This window comes from Cotesia typhae, unplaced genomic scaffold (assembly GCF_013202065.1).
Source record: "Cotesia typhae breed Kobodo isofemale line unplaced genomic scaffold, CoteBio_Ctyphae contig_22, whole genome shotgun sequence".
Classification (NCBI taxonomy): domain Eukaryota; kingdom Metazoa; phylum Arthropoda; class Insecta; order Hymenoptera; family Braconidae; genus Cotesia; species Cotesia typhae.
Window position 1 is genome coordinate 6,407,336 of NW_027423728.1, and position 17,607 is coordinate 6,424,942.

Here is a 17,607-nt window from a genome sequence, read left to right on the forward strand (position 1 = left end):
TAAGTAGCAATTTATTTGTTAAAAACCTCATCACCTTATAAGCTAAAAAATCCTACTAACTAAACTAAAATTTGTGTTCTGTCAGAATAATATAATTATTGTTATTATCGACATTGAACTGTGGATTACTTAACTGATTTGTCCTTTATATTTAGTTAATAATGATTACTGTTTTGCCTTTATATATTATAAACATAAATTATATTCATAGTTTTTTTTTTTTTTGTTACTCTCTAGTGTTCGTTTATTCGCTTAACTTGAAGCCTATATACTTATTAAGAAAATCATAAATCATTTCTTACGTGAACTTGAGTAATTATATTGTATTCTCTTAGGAATTTTGTATTTCCTAGTTGTTAGTTTTTACCTAGACCAATTATAGTTATCTGTTATGTTATCAAAAACTCGATTACCAAATTAACTACATCGTCAACCAATGATATCGGCTTTTGAAATGTTCCGATGTTCTAAATTTAGGCTTTCATATAGGTACTAATTCAATTTAAAGCTATAAATAACTATCACAATTTCTATAATTTAGATGAACTATGATTCGTTTATTGTATCAAATTCCAAGTATTAGTTTAACATTCATCAGAATAGTCAAATATGAATCACCAACAATTACCCATTACTCTCGATAGAATTATATTAAATTTTTTGTTGGAAAATCACTTGAAAAAAAATCAAATATTATTAATAATGAGCTAAAATTAATATCGTTGTCTGTAATTCTGTACGAACATTTGTAAAGACTTTTATTATTGATATAATGACATATGTTTAGCAATTTTTTTTGGCGTGCTGCCATTAAAAGCCTACAAAAAATCAACTGTTTATTTTATCACACAGTCGTACTACACACACACACACACACACACACACACACATACACACACAATTATACACTAAGTATATACATATGTGTATCTACAGATACTTCAAGATATAAATAGCAATAAGTAATAAGTAATCAGTAATAATAAATCCCAAGTCACGCACTAGTTCAATACACCAAACACCAACTGATCCAAGTGTGAAATGAAATTAAAAGTGATATGATTGATGATCGTTGCTATATTTATAAAATATACAGTACATTCAATGGTTAAACATTTTTGCACGGTTATCTTATAAATTTTTAAAACTCGCTTGATTATCATTTTTTTTTTTTTTTTTTTTTTTTTTTTTTTTTTTTAAATGGAACATTACATTTTTGAGAACCCGAGAGGGAGGTGTTACAATTTTATCAAAAGATTTATTTCTATCATTTTATTGTGAGTTTAGATTTTTTAAATAAATTTATATAGTTATTAAGCTAAACTATTAAAAAATTACATATTAAAACACAACTTTATCTTAACAGAGATTAAATATGGCGAAAGCGCCTATTAATTATATATGAATTCTTATATCATACAAAAACAAACTTTTATAAGAAATAATATGAAATTTACTACAAAAAATATCAATTAGAATTGCCATAAAATAAAAAAATTTTAAATTACACTTACAAATATACGATATTAACCTCACACATTGATAAAATTTTTATAAGTTGATAATATTCATTCAGCGACTGAAATAACTTCACTTTCTTTGTTGAAACAGTATAAATTAGTAATATTTTTCGAAGGAAGGCTGGTTGAATGAATAGTAATTACATCTAATCGGTAAATAGAGCACCCGAATGTTTATTTAAGGACTGACTACATGGTATTAGCGTGCGTAAAATGGATGTGAGTTATATGTATGAATATGTAAGTTGTTAACTTAAGATAAACAGTTAACCTTGAACCAGCCCCTTTTGTCTAAGTTATATATACTTACACCCAGCAGACCCTATACTAACATCTAACATTATATATTAAGTATTATTAATAGATCCCAGTAAATACAAGTGTTACATTACGTAATTACTCGTTTTAATTTACGTACCGCAGGTGACAAGTTAATGACCACCTCTATAATTGTTATTGTTATTGCTATAACTTTTGCACTAAAAAATATTTACTAATTTTCCACTTCTGCAGTACTTACGATTACTCTATTTAATCTCCAAACATATTTAGCTCTGTTGACAAAAATTTATCTCCGCAAAAATAACTGAAAATATTTTGTAAAATATTATAGACACTGGCAATGTAATTTAATACAATATAATATAACAATAAAAAAAAATATAATTTTAATTAAAATTACAATTAAGTAAGCAAACATGTGACGATTTAACGGTGATAAGGTTTGAGAGTCAAGTGTACATAGTACAAGTTTTAAAAAACAAGTAGGATGTACGAATGTTTGTAGATGTAATGATGTAAGTACACATGTGCTCATATGTGAGTATCAAGCGTGTGATTGTGTGTTAAAGTTTGACTTTATACGTTAGATATAGAGTTATATTAGGAAAGACGTTTGAACACACACACACACACACACACGCACATGGCGATCATTTTTGTTGCAATTAGATCGGTAATTAAGATGACGGGCGTGTAAGCAGGCATCGTGGTCACGCCCTTATTTGCCAAACGACTATATGCTAAGGCGATCCTATTCCTCGGTTCTCGGTTCCCAGATCGGACGACTAAAACGTGCCGTGACCAATTTGCGACCTCGAGCACCTAACTGGGAATCTCTTTTTATTCCTCTCTCGTTCTGTTTCTTCCTTTTCGATTTATTTCCTTCTCGCTCTTTTTCTTTATCTTTTTTAGTTGTTAACTATATATAATACGTCTTATCTCAGACACGTGGCTAATGTGTAGGTGGATACATTCTGACAAATCTATTCCGTCCAATTTATTTTTTGACATATTTTTTCACTCGTATTATGTACATCTGTTGGCGTTTTTTTTTTTTATTCTTATTCTTTTTTATTTTATTTTTTTTTTATAGACTAGTAGTCTATTAGTTAATGAGATTGAAGGTTGTTGAGCTTAAAATTTCAAACAGATATTTTTTCAAATCATTTGTCTTCCGTCTGTTTCTTTAAATCATAGAGATTTATTAACAATCAAAATAAAAAATATATGTTAATAATAAACTTCAGACCGAACTAATAAATTCTGCTCTGAGTAATTATTAAGAAGTATCTAATTCTCAATACGTTTTTTTAGAAGGAAAAAAAAAAAAAAAAAAAAAAAAAAACTATTTTTGATTTTGCAAACTGAGATTTTTTTCATGATATTTTTTTTTTTTTCCCGTTAAAGAAACTTTTGGATGATTAGAGGAGTAAAGGAAAAAGTCAAAAGAAAAATTTGTTGGTATTGATATTTTGTGGAAGCTTACGAAAATTGTTCATGTAATTTGATCATGTTTGGTTACTTATAATACGGTACATCGTTATATACAATGTCTGATTATGTATGATTATGTTTGATAGCGTATGTAATGACTACATGTATTTATAATATATTAAGCAAATAATTGTTTTGAATATCAATAACATGATTATCAATCTAAAAATAGCGTTGATTGTTATCAACAGCTATATTTCAATGTTGATAAAATTAAAAAATATTTTTCTGTAGGACAATCGAATTATTTATAGCAGAATATAATTAAAAATAAATTAAAGTATTTATCCTAAGACGTATATAATAATATTCAATAGCATTTATCCTTCGTTTTAATTTCGATAATTTAGTATATAAATAACACGTTGATATAAAAGAGTTTGACGTGGAAACATGCCATACGTCAGAACGTTAAACATTTGCATAAGAATTTTCCGTGACTTGTATATATGTATGTATATGTTGTTGTCTTTTTAACTTAAGTCACACATTATTTTAATATATGTAGTTCATTACCAACTTTTAAATCATTGATCATTACCATGTATTTATTCATATAATTTTTTCATTAAAAAATAAAGACACTACTAATTATCCACGAGTATTCCAAATCAAGTAAACTTGACAAAGATAGTGTGGGTATATACAATGATAGTACAGCGGATTGTTTATGTTTGGTAAACTGCCAAGAATGTACGTAAAGAAAACTCAATACAAGCATTCTCCTCTTTTTCCATCTTCCATCTCTTTAACAGAAACTTTTTGTTTGTCAGTGTACTCTTTACTTCTTCAGTGTTTGAAAAACAAATCAAAGCATTTTATAATGTGCAGAGAAGCGACTAGCGATTAATTTTGGTATAATGCCAAGCGTTTTCGCGGAAATTCACACAAACATTCGGGTCGCAGTCTTCGACGTTAGTTTATCCCTGTCTCTTTGGATTACTCGTGGATTTCACGTGTTAGGTTTCTGAACTATTTTCTGCACAAGACTGATAAGCTTAAACTAAACAAACAAACGTTTTCGAATAAAAGCTTTCAATTTTATGAGCTAAATTAAATTTATCGTACTTTTAATAATTTTTTTTTGAATAATGCGATTCATTGAACTCTATAGTACTAACAACAGTTTATTACGTATTGTTGTGAATTCTTAATAATTATTTTCTTTATAAAAAAATTATTTTGATTTGAAATTTTGAATTTTCCCACCTTTTTAGAAATTAGCCGTCACGCCACCTGTCGTCGATTCGCAGTGATAATAATCTTGGCGGAAAAAATTGTTTTTTCTGTTTGTGCAAACTTTAACAGTGAATATTTTAAAATTTAGTACATCAACACCTATTAAAAAAAATTCCTTCCTATAAAAAATAAAAACAAGTATGTGTATTCAAAATTTTAGAAAGATAGATTAAGAAAACTGATTTTCTTGTGAACGTCCTTAACGAAATATACAAAGAAAAGGAAAGAAATAAAATAAAATCTTTGCAAATATATACTGAACCTTAACTTTTAATTGTGGTTTCACACCTGCGATCGTCATTAAACCGCGTTATCCGTTAAGGTCACAATCGAGTGATCGGCGGAAAAACTAAGCGCGAAATTCAATACAATATCAGACCAGAGAAGTTAAAATTCTAGACAAGGAATTTTCAAACCGGTTATCTTAAAAATAATTTTTTTTTTTTGCTTGATCAAATAAATTTTAGTTATTGCATTAATGTAATAGAGACAATGTTATTTGTTGATTTTTTATTTAACAACTCATTTCATTATATCAGAAATTAAAAAACGAGGATCGTTATTATTTGCTTAGTTAATTTAAATTGCAAAGAAATCATTAGTTTTTTTTTTTTTGTATCTCTATAAAAATAGTACTTTACTGATTTCATATTTACTTATTGCTTAGCTAAGGATAAAGATATTAAGTGGTTGGCATCACGTGTCAAGAGAAAAGAAAATAAAATACCGTAGAAGAGTAAGAAAAAATAATAATAAAAAAATGAGGCCGATGCAACAGGTGGCTTGTTATGAAACTCCAGACTTTAGTGACTCACTTTTAGTATACGTCTATATATATTTAATTATATTTCCAGTAGTTTGTTTTTTCGATATAATTAAACACTTTGGTGTTAGTTTTTAAATATTATCGTTTGTTTTGTAAATAATAATACTTTGTAAATAAATATTTTTATTATTTTTTGTTAATTACCAAAATTTATAGGTACTATACATAAATTTTTTAATGTATTTCAACGGAATATGTTATGTTAAATAAATTGTTTAATAAAGTTAGTGTACGTAAATCATGCAGTTTCTCTTATTAATGTTTAGCGGTTCCGTGCGATGGACATTTAATGAGATAACGTCGTTAAAATAGTATGTCGCGATAAGAATGTATTTATAAGTCTCTTATTGCTTATAATTTCATTTAATAACAAGTTAGTTATTTATTATTTATTACCATTACACTTACGAATAATTTTTTAAATTATAAAAGGATGGATATTTTTTTTTTTTAATAAATATATTGAATATTAATTACCTGAACAACATGACAGGTTGACTTCTACAAGAAGATGATGGGATTCTTTTGGCTATTTCAAGCACATATCGCGGCCAATTGTTTTCTGGCTTTGGAATAGACTTAACGTCTAACTGCAGCCACCTTGAACATAAATTTTTTTTTGATTAGTCATTAATAAAATAATTTATACTGCAATAAAAAATTTTTTGGAATTTTAACTTTCATCGATTTGATACAAAAAATTATTTTTCCACCCTAATAAAAAAATTAACTTGACTCGAGAGCTAAAATCTTGAACTAAGACTACCATTTTGAAGAAAATTTAAATTATTTAAATTAATTTAAATAAAAAATTTTAATTATTTTCTATCGAATTGACGTACTCAAAAATATATATAAAACACTTTAACACTCATAAAAGTCAAACAAAACAATTATTACTACTATATTTTAATTAAATAATATTCATACGGCATCTGAAAAATTTTTACCCATAAAAATTGCAAATATTCATAAATTATATAGTTTTTCCAAGTTTTCACATACTTTCAAAAATGATTTAAAAAAAAAACTGAAAAAATAAATATCTTCCAAAAATATGAAAATTTTTTAGTAGTTTCGTCAAGAAAAAATATAAAATAGCTAGATTCATATAAAATCTATTAATCGACTTTTAGACGTTCGTAATTCCCAAATAAACAATTCACACGTTAGTTATGATTGTTTTGTTTACTCATATACTCAATGATAATACTGTCACATGTCGTACATTGATCCACCGGTTATTGTTTGTTATTGATTTTTAATCGGATAAAAGTAGTGAATCACGCACCATGACAGTAGGTAAACATTTTTTTATCATTTCTCATATACATATTTGTATTAAATTTTTTTTTTCGGGAAACATCAAGATTAAGATATAATACCATATAAATTTATCATTTCATCATTCTTTATTCTTTAAACGGCTGTTTTTATTGAAATTTAATGTGATTAGATGATGAAGATCGCTGGGGATTTTTGTGGTTGAATATATTATTTCAGGATGTTTATGTCTTGTGGATATTTTGGTTACTTCCTGCTATTTATAGAAATAATTTTCGAGTCATAAAATAAATTTAAAGCCAATAAAAAAATTTTCCAAGAAGTATATTATTGTAAAAATTAAATTGATCAATAATTAAATTATAAAAAAAAATGGAATTGATCAATTTAAAAAAATCAAAACTCAATCAGATTTAAATGAAATGTCAGTTTAAATGATTGATATAAAATAAAACTGACACTAACTAAATAGAGAAGTGCCTTTTGATTAGAACTAATAAATCAACCGCCGATCTTTGACTTGGAGCGTTAACAATAACTCAATCAGTGACTCGTAAATTGATTTCAATGAACTTTAGAAAACTTAATTCTGTTTGCATGTCGTTAAATGAAATTCAATTGATATATTTGTGTATTGTGTATGATATAATAATATATAATCGTAATAAATCTGATCTGATCTACTCTAAATAAAAAAAAAAAAAAAATTATACAATTAAATTGCTCGTAAAAAAGGTTAAAAGACTAATGGTTTAAAAATTGAATTCGTCACGTTTACATCATACACGATGATTTAATAATTTGAGCTTATGAAAAGGAAGAAAACAAAATATAAGGATTGGCAAGCAAAAAAATGAAAGAAGGAAGTAAAGTAAAGGAAGAAACAGTATTTCGCGTGTTAAATTTACGCGTCAATGATCTAAAAGGATAACTCTACTCGGAAGGGTCGTATACATATTCTCATCTCAGTTACTAAACGGATAGGAAGAAAAAAGAGAGAATCAGAGCCGTCAATGGGCATCTCTTTTATTTCTTATTGCCGTTTATTCTTTCTTTAGTCTTGTCTGAACCGAAACGAGCAGGAAAAAGGAGTTGAGTCGTTCTATATACTGTATACTATAGATATACACTAATGTAAGCTCAAGAAGAAGAATACCGGGGATAAGAAAAAGGATCGGAGGTGGAAGCAAACGATCAAGAATAAAAAGATAGTAAATAAATAAATAAACAAAAATAAAAAGGAGATTAAAGGCTATTCCGGGAGCATGAGAACATCGGCAGGAAAAAGACGATGAGGATTAAAGAAGAGTGGAAGAAAGGAAGAAGCTATGGATCCATGTAGGACTAACCGGCTCTCTTCCATTCCATTCTTTTATGTTTTCACATATAAAAGATATACATATATATATATATATATATATATATATATATATATATATATATATATATATATATATATATATTGGACCGAACCATTCTCAATATATATACAAGTAAAACAAGACGAATATCTTTCTCGTGCTTATTTTCAGGTACATTTGTGTTCTTTTAGTTTGTTTATTTATTTTTTTATTTCTTTTCATTGCTTACTCTCACTCGCTCTTTCTTTCTTTCTTCAATTGCACACGAGGTTTGAGTGTTACATTCATTTTCGCGCGGCCACCGGAGCGTGCGAACGCGCGATCCCGTCGGCTCTCGCCGCTTCTCTTCCGTCCTCGATCGATGATCCATACCGGTTTCGATCGAGTCCTCTTTTTCTCTTAATCTTAATATAATACTTATTTTTTAAAGTTATTCCTGCTTTTTCACCCAATTTAGGATAATAGAGCTAAAAATTCGGTACCAAACCCATTAGTTCTTGGCTTTGCCACTAGATGGCGAGTTTTAGCTGTTTCTCGCATGTAGAAGTTCAATTTATTGAAATTACAAGTGTTTTTAGAACTGATGCAGTGGCGAGAGGTCACAAGACACTTAGGATTGTAAAAACTTAATAGCTTGAGTTCTCGGAAGCGTCAAATTTAAATAGACTAGAATTTTTGTTAAATATTTATGTAATTGTTGAGTCAGGCTTAAAAAAATTCTTAGGAGAAAAAATTAACAACAAGTTAATAAAATTGCGTTAATAGTTGAGAGATAGAATTTCTATTGTTGAAACGTGACTATAAATACAGAATATCGTTGAATAACATTAGAATGGCAATAAAAATTGGTTTGAAATTATAATTAAAGCAATAAAAAAATAAGATTTAACGAAAAAAAAAAAAAATCTAAAATCCAGTATCTGCAATCAAAAAGTTTAAAACTAAAATCCCATGATTCAGTGTGTCCTGTTGAAGCGGAGTATTTTATCATCGAATCGAATCAGTTTGTGAGATCGTAGACCTCAGCGTTACGCGTTGAATTATTAATAAGAATCTGGAGTTCCCTCGGGTTCTGCATGATCGAGAAAGCCGATTCAAAAGGTAAATGTCTATACTCTTATATATATTATATCTATAAGACTACTGTGTGCATATAGCAACTAGTAATGGCTTATGATATAATAAAAGTAATAACAATACAAAAAAAATGGATCTTACAGAGAAAAAAAAAAAAAAGAGAGAAAAAGCGACTGAAGCAAAAGGGGCAGTTCAATATAATAAGATGCAAAACGAGCAATATAAATTTAATACCGGGCCTAACAAAGTTTCTCTTGGGAAGAAAATCAAAGAGAACGATTAGCTTAGATTGAAAAATAAAAATATAAATAAATAGTGGGCGTGTTGAAGTATTTTGGACAGCCTGGTATTATAATAAATTATATTAGGGTGTATCATCGTTATAATCGGTAGACAAAAGCATCATTTATATAATATGAGTGAGTAGAGAGAGCTTTACTCTTGTTTTAGTTTAAAAATAAAATTAAACTCTTTTATTTTTATTTAAGATTTTATTTATCCTGGGCCAAAGCTGGTATCATCTTTATTCTGGTTTCTGGTGCCGGAATACCGGCCCCAAAGGGCACAACCAACCCTTTCATCCACTTTTTATCTTGGATCTTATTTTACACTCAAAGTCCTTTATTTTTTTATTTTTTTACGGGATTTTGTTTACTGACAGGTTCGTTAACGCCGAACAATTTATTGTTTAATAATTTTGTTGCTTTAATAATTGAATATATTTTTGTTTGATTTAATGTAATCGTGAGATATACATGTGTATGTATGTATGTATGTATATTTTTACTTTAAATGATAATTAAGTCAGCAGAAGAATTTTTTATCTACACATCAGTGTTTAGATATCGATCGCTGTGTCAAGAGTTGTCGATTTACAACTAAAGATAAGTTAAAAAGACTTTAAGACTTATCTCTAGTGTTTAATTCTTACTTAATTCACTTTAAAGAATCTAAATTTAACTCTCTTATCACTCATTTTTACCACTAAATGTTTCCATACGGTTTTTTTTAAACATTCTTCCCAGTCTACGTTCTTCGTATTATGAGCACGATTTTATAATGGATTTTTAGATTTTTAATTGTTAATGACTGATTTTGAGTAATTAAATTCCTACATTAGGTCTTTCGCATGATTTTATTCAAAAATTTTTTAGTTTGTTTTAAACAAATAAATTATTGGTGAGGAAATATTTTTTAATATTTTCTTTTGTAGTTTTCTTAAATTTCTATGTGGAGATATAAAAAAGTTTTTAGTAATTTATCTTTAAAGAGAATAAAAAATTAATGGTCAGTATTTTTAGTACTTATTAGAGAAAAATGTTGAAAAAAAAATTTATTGTATGATCTACAAATTTTTACGATCAACATTAATCCCTAAAATGATGAAAAAAAATTAACTTGACTCAAAAAAATTATTTTAAAAATGTAAATATCATGAATGAAGTGAAAAATTTCTTGTTCTAAGAATTTTTTTTTTTTAATATTAAATAAATTTTTCTTAAAATTTTTTTTAAATTAAAAAAATAATTTTACAACTAATTGTTAGTGATAAAAAATTAATCTGACTTGATTGAAAATAATCAAACTCTTAAAAAAAATATTTTCAGCTTGAAAATTAATCTCTTCAATCAAGTTCATTTTCCCATCAGAGTGTACTTGATAAAAATTTAGACAACCAAATTAAAAAAAAAAATCTACTTTACAAAATATACAAAAATAATCTAAAACAGCGGCATGCTTATTGCTGTTACCCGTTTACTGTTCTCACTGTTAGTCTTAGGAAAGTGCCGTAATATTCAGTAGCTATTTTCGTCCGAGAAAAATAAATAAAGAGTAAAATGTAAGTATAGTAGAGAAGAACAAGAAGATATATAATAGTGAAGAGAGTGTACTTATACTGCATAAAGAAGGTGCGGGTACTGTTCTGTTCTTCTTATCTAGTATCCAGCAAATAAAAGTAACCTCTGGAAGTGGTATCGGATCTCGAGCATGGATATGGAATTATAAATATGGAATAGTAAAGTAAATCCAAACCCGGCTGTTTTATTTCTTATGACCGTTCCTCACTAAGATTCTTTGTTGTAGATTTAAATTTTTAAACTTATTTCTTTCACCCGCTTACTGTCTATGAACCGATCTTTTGTGCTCAGGGCCCTAAGCATTGTTCCGATCGGAGCCCTTTACTGTTTACATTGCACTCGGTTGCTCCCAGTGCACTGAAACAGCTGCAAGAAGTTCTTTTTTAACCTTGTGATTGCTTCTTTTTAAGTATTTCCTTCAGCGCATTTATTTTCACTTTAAATTCACTTGGACTGAGATTTTTTTCTTCTGTCCAATAGAATTTATTTTATTTAAAAAAAATATTTATAACAAGAAAATCTAAAAATTTAATTTACATTCACTTGTAATTTGTTTAGAGTTTACCTCGAAAAAATTTATCGACACATTGATCCTTAGTCAAGGACCAAGTTCTCCTTGGAGCGGTGATAGTATTTTTTTATCAGTTAATAATTGTAATTGTAACTTTAATATAAGTTTGAGAAGTTTATTTTGCTGGATAAAAAATAATTATGTGCATTTTTCTAGGTTTTTAGGTCGAATATTGGTATACAATAAATTGCGTTACCGATAGATAATATTGGCATTTAATCTTCGTACGTATTTAGTTGAAATAAATTGTAAAAGTATTTTAAAAGTGAGCTTTTCGTTTAAACATTTGATATTTTTTCAAGCAAAAAATATTGGTAAAATTTTCAATCTTTAGTGGAAAAATTTATTTGTCTTAAATCAAGTTTTTAAATGACGAAAATTTTACTTGAATAAAAATTTTTTTACTTGATTAAAAATAAAATTCTCCAAAATTATTTTCTTGATTCAAGATTTTTTCTTTCTAATTAAATTACTTAATTAATATTTTATAAATAAGAACTACTAATTGTAGAAAGTAAAAAAAGCAGTTAAATTATAAAAATATACAATAAAATTACAAGTACCATAAATAAAATCATTTGTTATTTTTATAACTTCTTCGCACTTTTTTATTGATAAACTTTCTACGCTGCCATCAAAAATAGACCAAAAATAATCTACAAATAAACTAAAAAATTAAATTACCGATAATAATTTACGTTTATATCTTAAAAAAACACTAAAATTACAGTTATAAAAAATGATATAAATTTTTAACAATCAAATATAATAGAAAAGATTTTTTTATCGGCATCAAATGTTCTGTATTAATAGCACAAAAGTACTTTAAATTACGATAAACAATGACATTGCTTAAAAAAATGATAAAAATTTTCGATCGTTAATAACAGCTTACGTAATTTTTAAATAAAAATGATTTCTTTATAAATATATTTGAAAATAGATATTTTAGACTTTACAATGTTATTTGTGGAAATTTTATCTCTGATTTACTTGGGCTTCTCTTCGTCTAGTGTAGTCAAGACTGGGTTGGGTGAATTTGAGACAGTAACTCGATCAAATGCACTTTGTTGACTCAAGTTACTTTTATTGTTGTAGACGGTAAATAGTAAATTATTTTCATTCACGTGCTTTAATTTTGGAGTTTTGGTGTAAGTCATTAAAATTGAAAATTTAACTCTCGTACAAATAAAATTTAAGGATCACTATGATTATGATGATGACGATGATGATGATAATGACGAAAATGATGATGATTATCGTCACATGATATCTAGTCTTTTAAAGTGCAATCTTGTGCTTATTGAGTCGAGAGAAATCATTAGTGGCACGAAGCTGTAGTAACGGTGGTTGAGTAATAAGTAACAAGCGGTACACTTTCCTAAGTACGCAGTAAATAGCTGTGGGTGCTACTGTTGATCACGCCCAAACTCAAGTTACCCGTATTATCAAATTGAGAACGAGAGACGGATAAAAATAATTTATTTATCTTGTGTATTTGCTAGTTTTTAATGGAATACTATTTGCACGCTTTTAAACGGCGAAACAGAGTAGAGTAAACCAAAAAACTTGCATCAAGAAAGTTTTAAGGAAGACAAAATTTATTTTGGAGCAAGGAAAAATTTTTTTTGACTTAATTCAATAAATTTGCAATCTTCCTTAATATTTTCTTGAGCCAAAAAAATTTACCCTGCAGTCAAGAACTTTTTTTGATAATTATTTACACGTGGGCTATTTTTTTTTTTATGTTATTTAATTAAATTATTTTTAACTGAAAAATTTTTTGGCTAAAGTTTTACAACATTCAAAATTTGCTCTGCTTGATTTGGAATGAAGAAAATTTTCAAAATCTTAATTTCAGTTTTTTTGAATATATAATTATAAAAAATTGTTTCGTTAGTTTATTGGTAAATTATTTGTCGGCCTATTTTTGATGAACGTTTAACAAATTTATCAATAAAAAAAAGTGCGCAGTAATTCTAAAAATAATAACTTAATTTATTTATGTTACTTGTAATTTCATCATATATTTTTAAAGTTTTATCATTAAATTACTTTTTTCTTTTAATTGGACAATTACATACTGTTAAAAAATTAACTTGATTCAAGATGAAAATCAACGAGACATTTTTGAACGAAGAAAATTTTTTGGATTCAAGAACTTCTTATCTTGAATTAAAACAATTAAAAAATTGCTTAACAATGTATCTTTCAGCTTGAAAAATTTATTAAAAATCATCAGTAAGTATATTTAGTTTGACTCTGAAGCTGAAATAAATTTTCACACATTGTGTTAAATATTTAAAAAAATAAACTGACCCTAAAACATAAATTATATAATTTGCACGAATTAAAAAAAAAAAAACGAAAAAATTTGGGACGGATTAGTGAAAAAATATGAAATGTATAATGTGTAGATAATAAATCCTGATGTATTTTATATAAATACGTTAGTATGTTGTTTTTTTACCGTAAATCCGTGTCACGTGTTTCTGACCGCAACTCATTCGTTTAATGAACATGCAAATAGCCCTTTGCTCAGTTTCATCCTCTCTCTTTTACACTCTCTTCTTTTATTCTTATTCTTATTTCTTCAAATATTACTTCTTGCTCTTTCTCCATCTCACTCGATGACCACGTGCAGCCTCTTTATAAAAGATTGCAACAGAAAATGTGTACACATCTTTCTCGCTTTTGCCCCCGATAAATAAATTCAGCTGCGCATAGATTAATTTATCAAAGATATACTTTAACTACATTAGTATAAAATAAAATAACATACCTTATACATACATATTAAATCAACACATATTCTGCATACGTATGACGTGTAAGTATACACGTACATAAATAAACAATACATATTATGAGCATACTTATTTTGTTGTAAAAATTATCAAGTCATACTTAATAATATTCAACTGCGCGTGAGTCATTTAAATATTTGACTGATGTAGACTACACAATTAATAACATTTTTTCATTTACTTCTATCAACTATTACTCCTTTTTTTTTATTATTATTATTATTATTATATTTTTTTTTTTTTTTTTTTTTTTAAGTAGATTTTCTTCCTTAAAGAACTAATTGTCAAATTTTTTGTTTATTCAATATTATATATATAATAATAATAAATATCTGACAACTGTTATGTTTTTATGACTCTTGTTAAATTTTTTTTAATTTTTCATTTAATGTATTAATTATAAATTTACAACTGTAGAATTTCTTATAAATAATGAAGATTGCAAGCAATGTCAGAAATCTTTAAGGTTGGATGTTTTATAGAAGAAATATTGTAGAAAAAAAAATTTCAACAATTAACTTATTCTATTTCCTATAAGCTGCCATTTCTTTCAATAAACACTGTACTGAAGTTGACAAGAATCTCACAGTATTCTTTGATTATGATTATATTTTTAATATGCACATTGTAAAATTATTACACAATTTTAAATTTCGCATTCAGTCGAAAATTAAATATTTGTTGATTATAAAAATAAATTTGGAGTAAAAAAAATTCTTTTGGAAATTTTTACTCACAGTATAAAATTATTTTACATGATATTAAAGTCAGCTGAGATTTGACACTTTTTGGGACTTTTATAATAAATCAATTTATTATAAATAAAAATCGCAGTTATAATTTTTTATATCTATACATTACAATTACAATAAAAAAAATGCTTCTAAAAATTTTTATTAATTTTCCCATGTGAAACTTTTTAATAATTTAATTGCTATAAAATTCCAAAAACATTTTTAATATCTGCCGACTTCAATGAATATTAATGTAGCACATATTTAATAATTTTAAAAATTTTATAAAAAATAAATTATGGCAAAAAAAAAAATAAGGAAAAAAAATTGACATTTAGAAATTTTAAAAAATTAAAAATACAATTTTTTTTAAATAATTTTTTGGGAGCAAATTTATTTGTTAAAAAAAAATAAAAAATTGTCAAGTGACAGCTAACTTTAATGACATTCAACTTCAGTGTTATAAAAATGTTCAAACATCAGCTGACTTCAAAATCAAAACTAAAACTCAAAATACTGTTAGTTAAAAATTAGGCTGAGGCTATTCGGACACTGTAGCGTGAATTTTAGCATGGCAAATAATTTGTAATATTCACGCTAGCCTCACGCGGAACTCACAGTGTCCGAATAGACAGTCCGTAAAAATTAATGAAAATTAACTTAGCAGATAGTTGATAATTTTAAGAATTTTTGTAACGAATAAATTATGGCAAAAAAAAAATTTATAAAAAAAATTGACATTTAGAAATTAAAAAAAACTACAGATGCAATTTTTTAAAAATAATTTTTTGGAAGAAATTTATTTGTTAAAAAAAGTGAAAAAATTGTCAAGTTACAGCTAACTTTAATGTCATTTAAAAATGACCAAATTACCGGTAGTCAAAAAAAAGTAAAGCTTACCTGTGACATGTGGCCGCGTCCAGCATGGTAATCCAATCCACAATTAGAATGATGTTCAGCGCATCATTATTATACAAACATAAATACAGATATAAATATGCATATATATTTATACAGATTTTAAAAACTTGCACTGTTGTTCCTTTAACCTCTACTCGACACTAAAAAACTGTCAGTTGTCAATACATATAATAGAATCTTATCGATTCCGCATAACTATTCCTTTTTTATATTTTTTTTTTTACTATTATTATTATTTTACTCAACTCATGCACAAAACTTATTTGGAATAAAACTTTTCGTCACTAGTACTGATAAATTCGTCAATTATAATGACCATTATACACCGATGTACGCAAAAGTAAAAAACAAAACATACTTATCCAGATAATGATATATAATATAGCGCAGATATAAGTGAAACGGTTGAAATCGCGCGATCGACGACGCACTTTACTCCTTATTTGTTTTTTTATTATTATTATCCTATATATATATTATGAATATATTTATATTTATTTTATTTTAATCTCCCTCTTTTTTTGTTGCCTTTCCCCAGCACTCGTACCCACTTCCGCGCCAATTCGTCAAAACAACTTCCCTTTCTCAACAATTATTGTTTCTTCTTTTCTTCTTTCATGTGTTGTTAATTATTTAATTATCAAATGTTAAATATTTCTTCTTCACTTGTTTAATTTTTTTTTTTTTTAATTTTAAATTATCTAGACTCACAAATTGTCACAAAAAAGCAAACTCACTTGCCCGATAAATATCTTATATTATATAATAATAACAATCGATGACAAAAATGATAAATATTTATTTAAGGTAATGATGTTTAAATCTAAGTGGACGTATTTATATTTTTTCCACGGCAGAGTATATCCGGATTGCACGAAAACGCGACAAAAATATATATCCTCAATTTATTGACTGTGCGATTGCGGGGATCGCGACGATACTGAGCCAGCACATGATTTTTAGGATCTTTAGTACAACAGATCGTCGCTCAGGGCGCACCACTACGGCGACGACACTGATACAAAGCTCGGTTTACCTCGTCTGAGTTCGGTGATCTTCGCTCGGATCTATTCGGGGATACTCGGCCGCGAGTTCGGTGATCGATTCAAATCCACGCAGTAGATCCCAATTATTCGTGCGCTATTCTTCTTATTTTATAAATTTATCAGATTTTTTAAGATATTTCGATTGTTTTCTTCGGAAGAAAATAAATTTTGCGCAGCATTTAATTATTAATAATAAATTCGAGTTTCTAACCTCAAATAAATATTAAAAATCATAATACTGAAGTTAGCGGTCAGCTGTTAATTTAAAAATTTTTTTTAACAAATTAATTACAATAAAAAAATGCTTACAAAAATTTTCACTTGTTATTTTTATTAATTTTCACATGTAAAACTTTTTAATTAATTTTTTTTTTAATTATTTAATTGCTACAAAATTCTAAAAAAATTTTTAACGTCTGTCAACTTCAGTGTTATTAAAAATCTTTTATTTCTTCTTTTAGCTACTAGAGGCGCTGAAACTCGAGTTAATATTAATTTAGAGTTGTAGGTTTATAATTAATTAATTAATTTGTATATTTATTTTTTAATGACATTAAAGTTAGCAGTCACTAGAGAATTTTTAAAT

At 26.8% G+C, this 17,607-nt stretch overlaps 1 protein-coding gene across 3 annotated transcripts in view; it reads right to left on the minus strand.

Annotated features, from left to right (window-relative positions):
• LOC141524356 (receptor-type guanylate cyclase Gyc76C) overlaps positions 1-17,197 on the minus strand; it is a 41,862-nt gene extending 24,665 nt beyond the window's left edge. Inside the window, exons 1-3 of one of the 3 annotated variants that reach the window (XM_074238183.1) lie at positions 15,955-17,197; positions 5,839-5,961; positions 2,041-2,106 (exon numbers count right to left, since the gene is read on the minus strand). The gene's annotated coding sequence lies outside the window, so the exon portion shown is untranslated. Of the gene's footprint in view, positions 1-1,514; positions 1,950-2,040; positions 2,107-5,838; positions 5,962-15,954 lie in introns of those variants that run through there. The other 2 variants (XM_074238182.1, XM_074238184.1) reach the window with 2 other exon arrangements.
• Between the last annotated feature and the right edge of the window lie 410 nt (positions 17,198-17,607).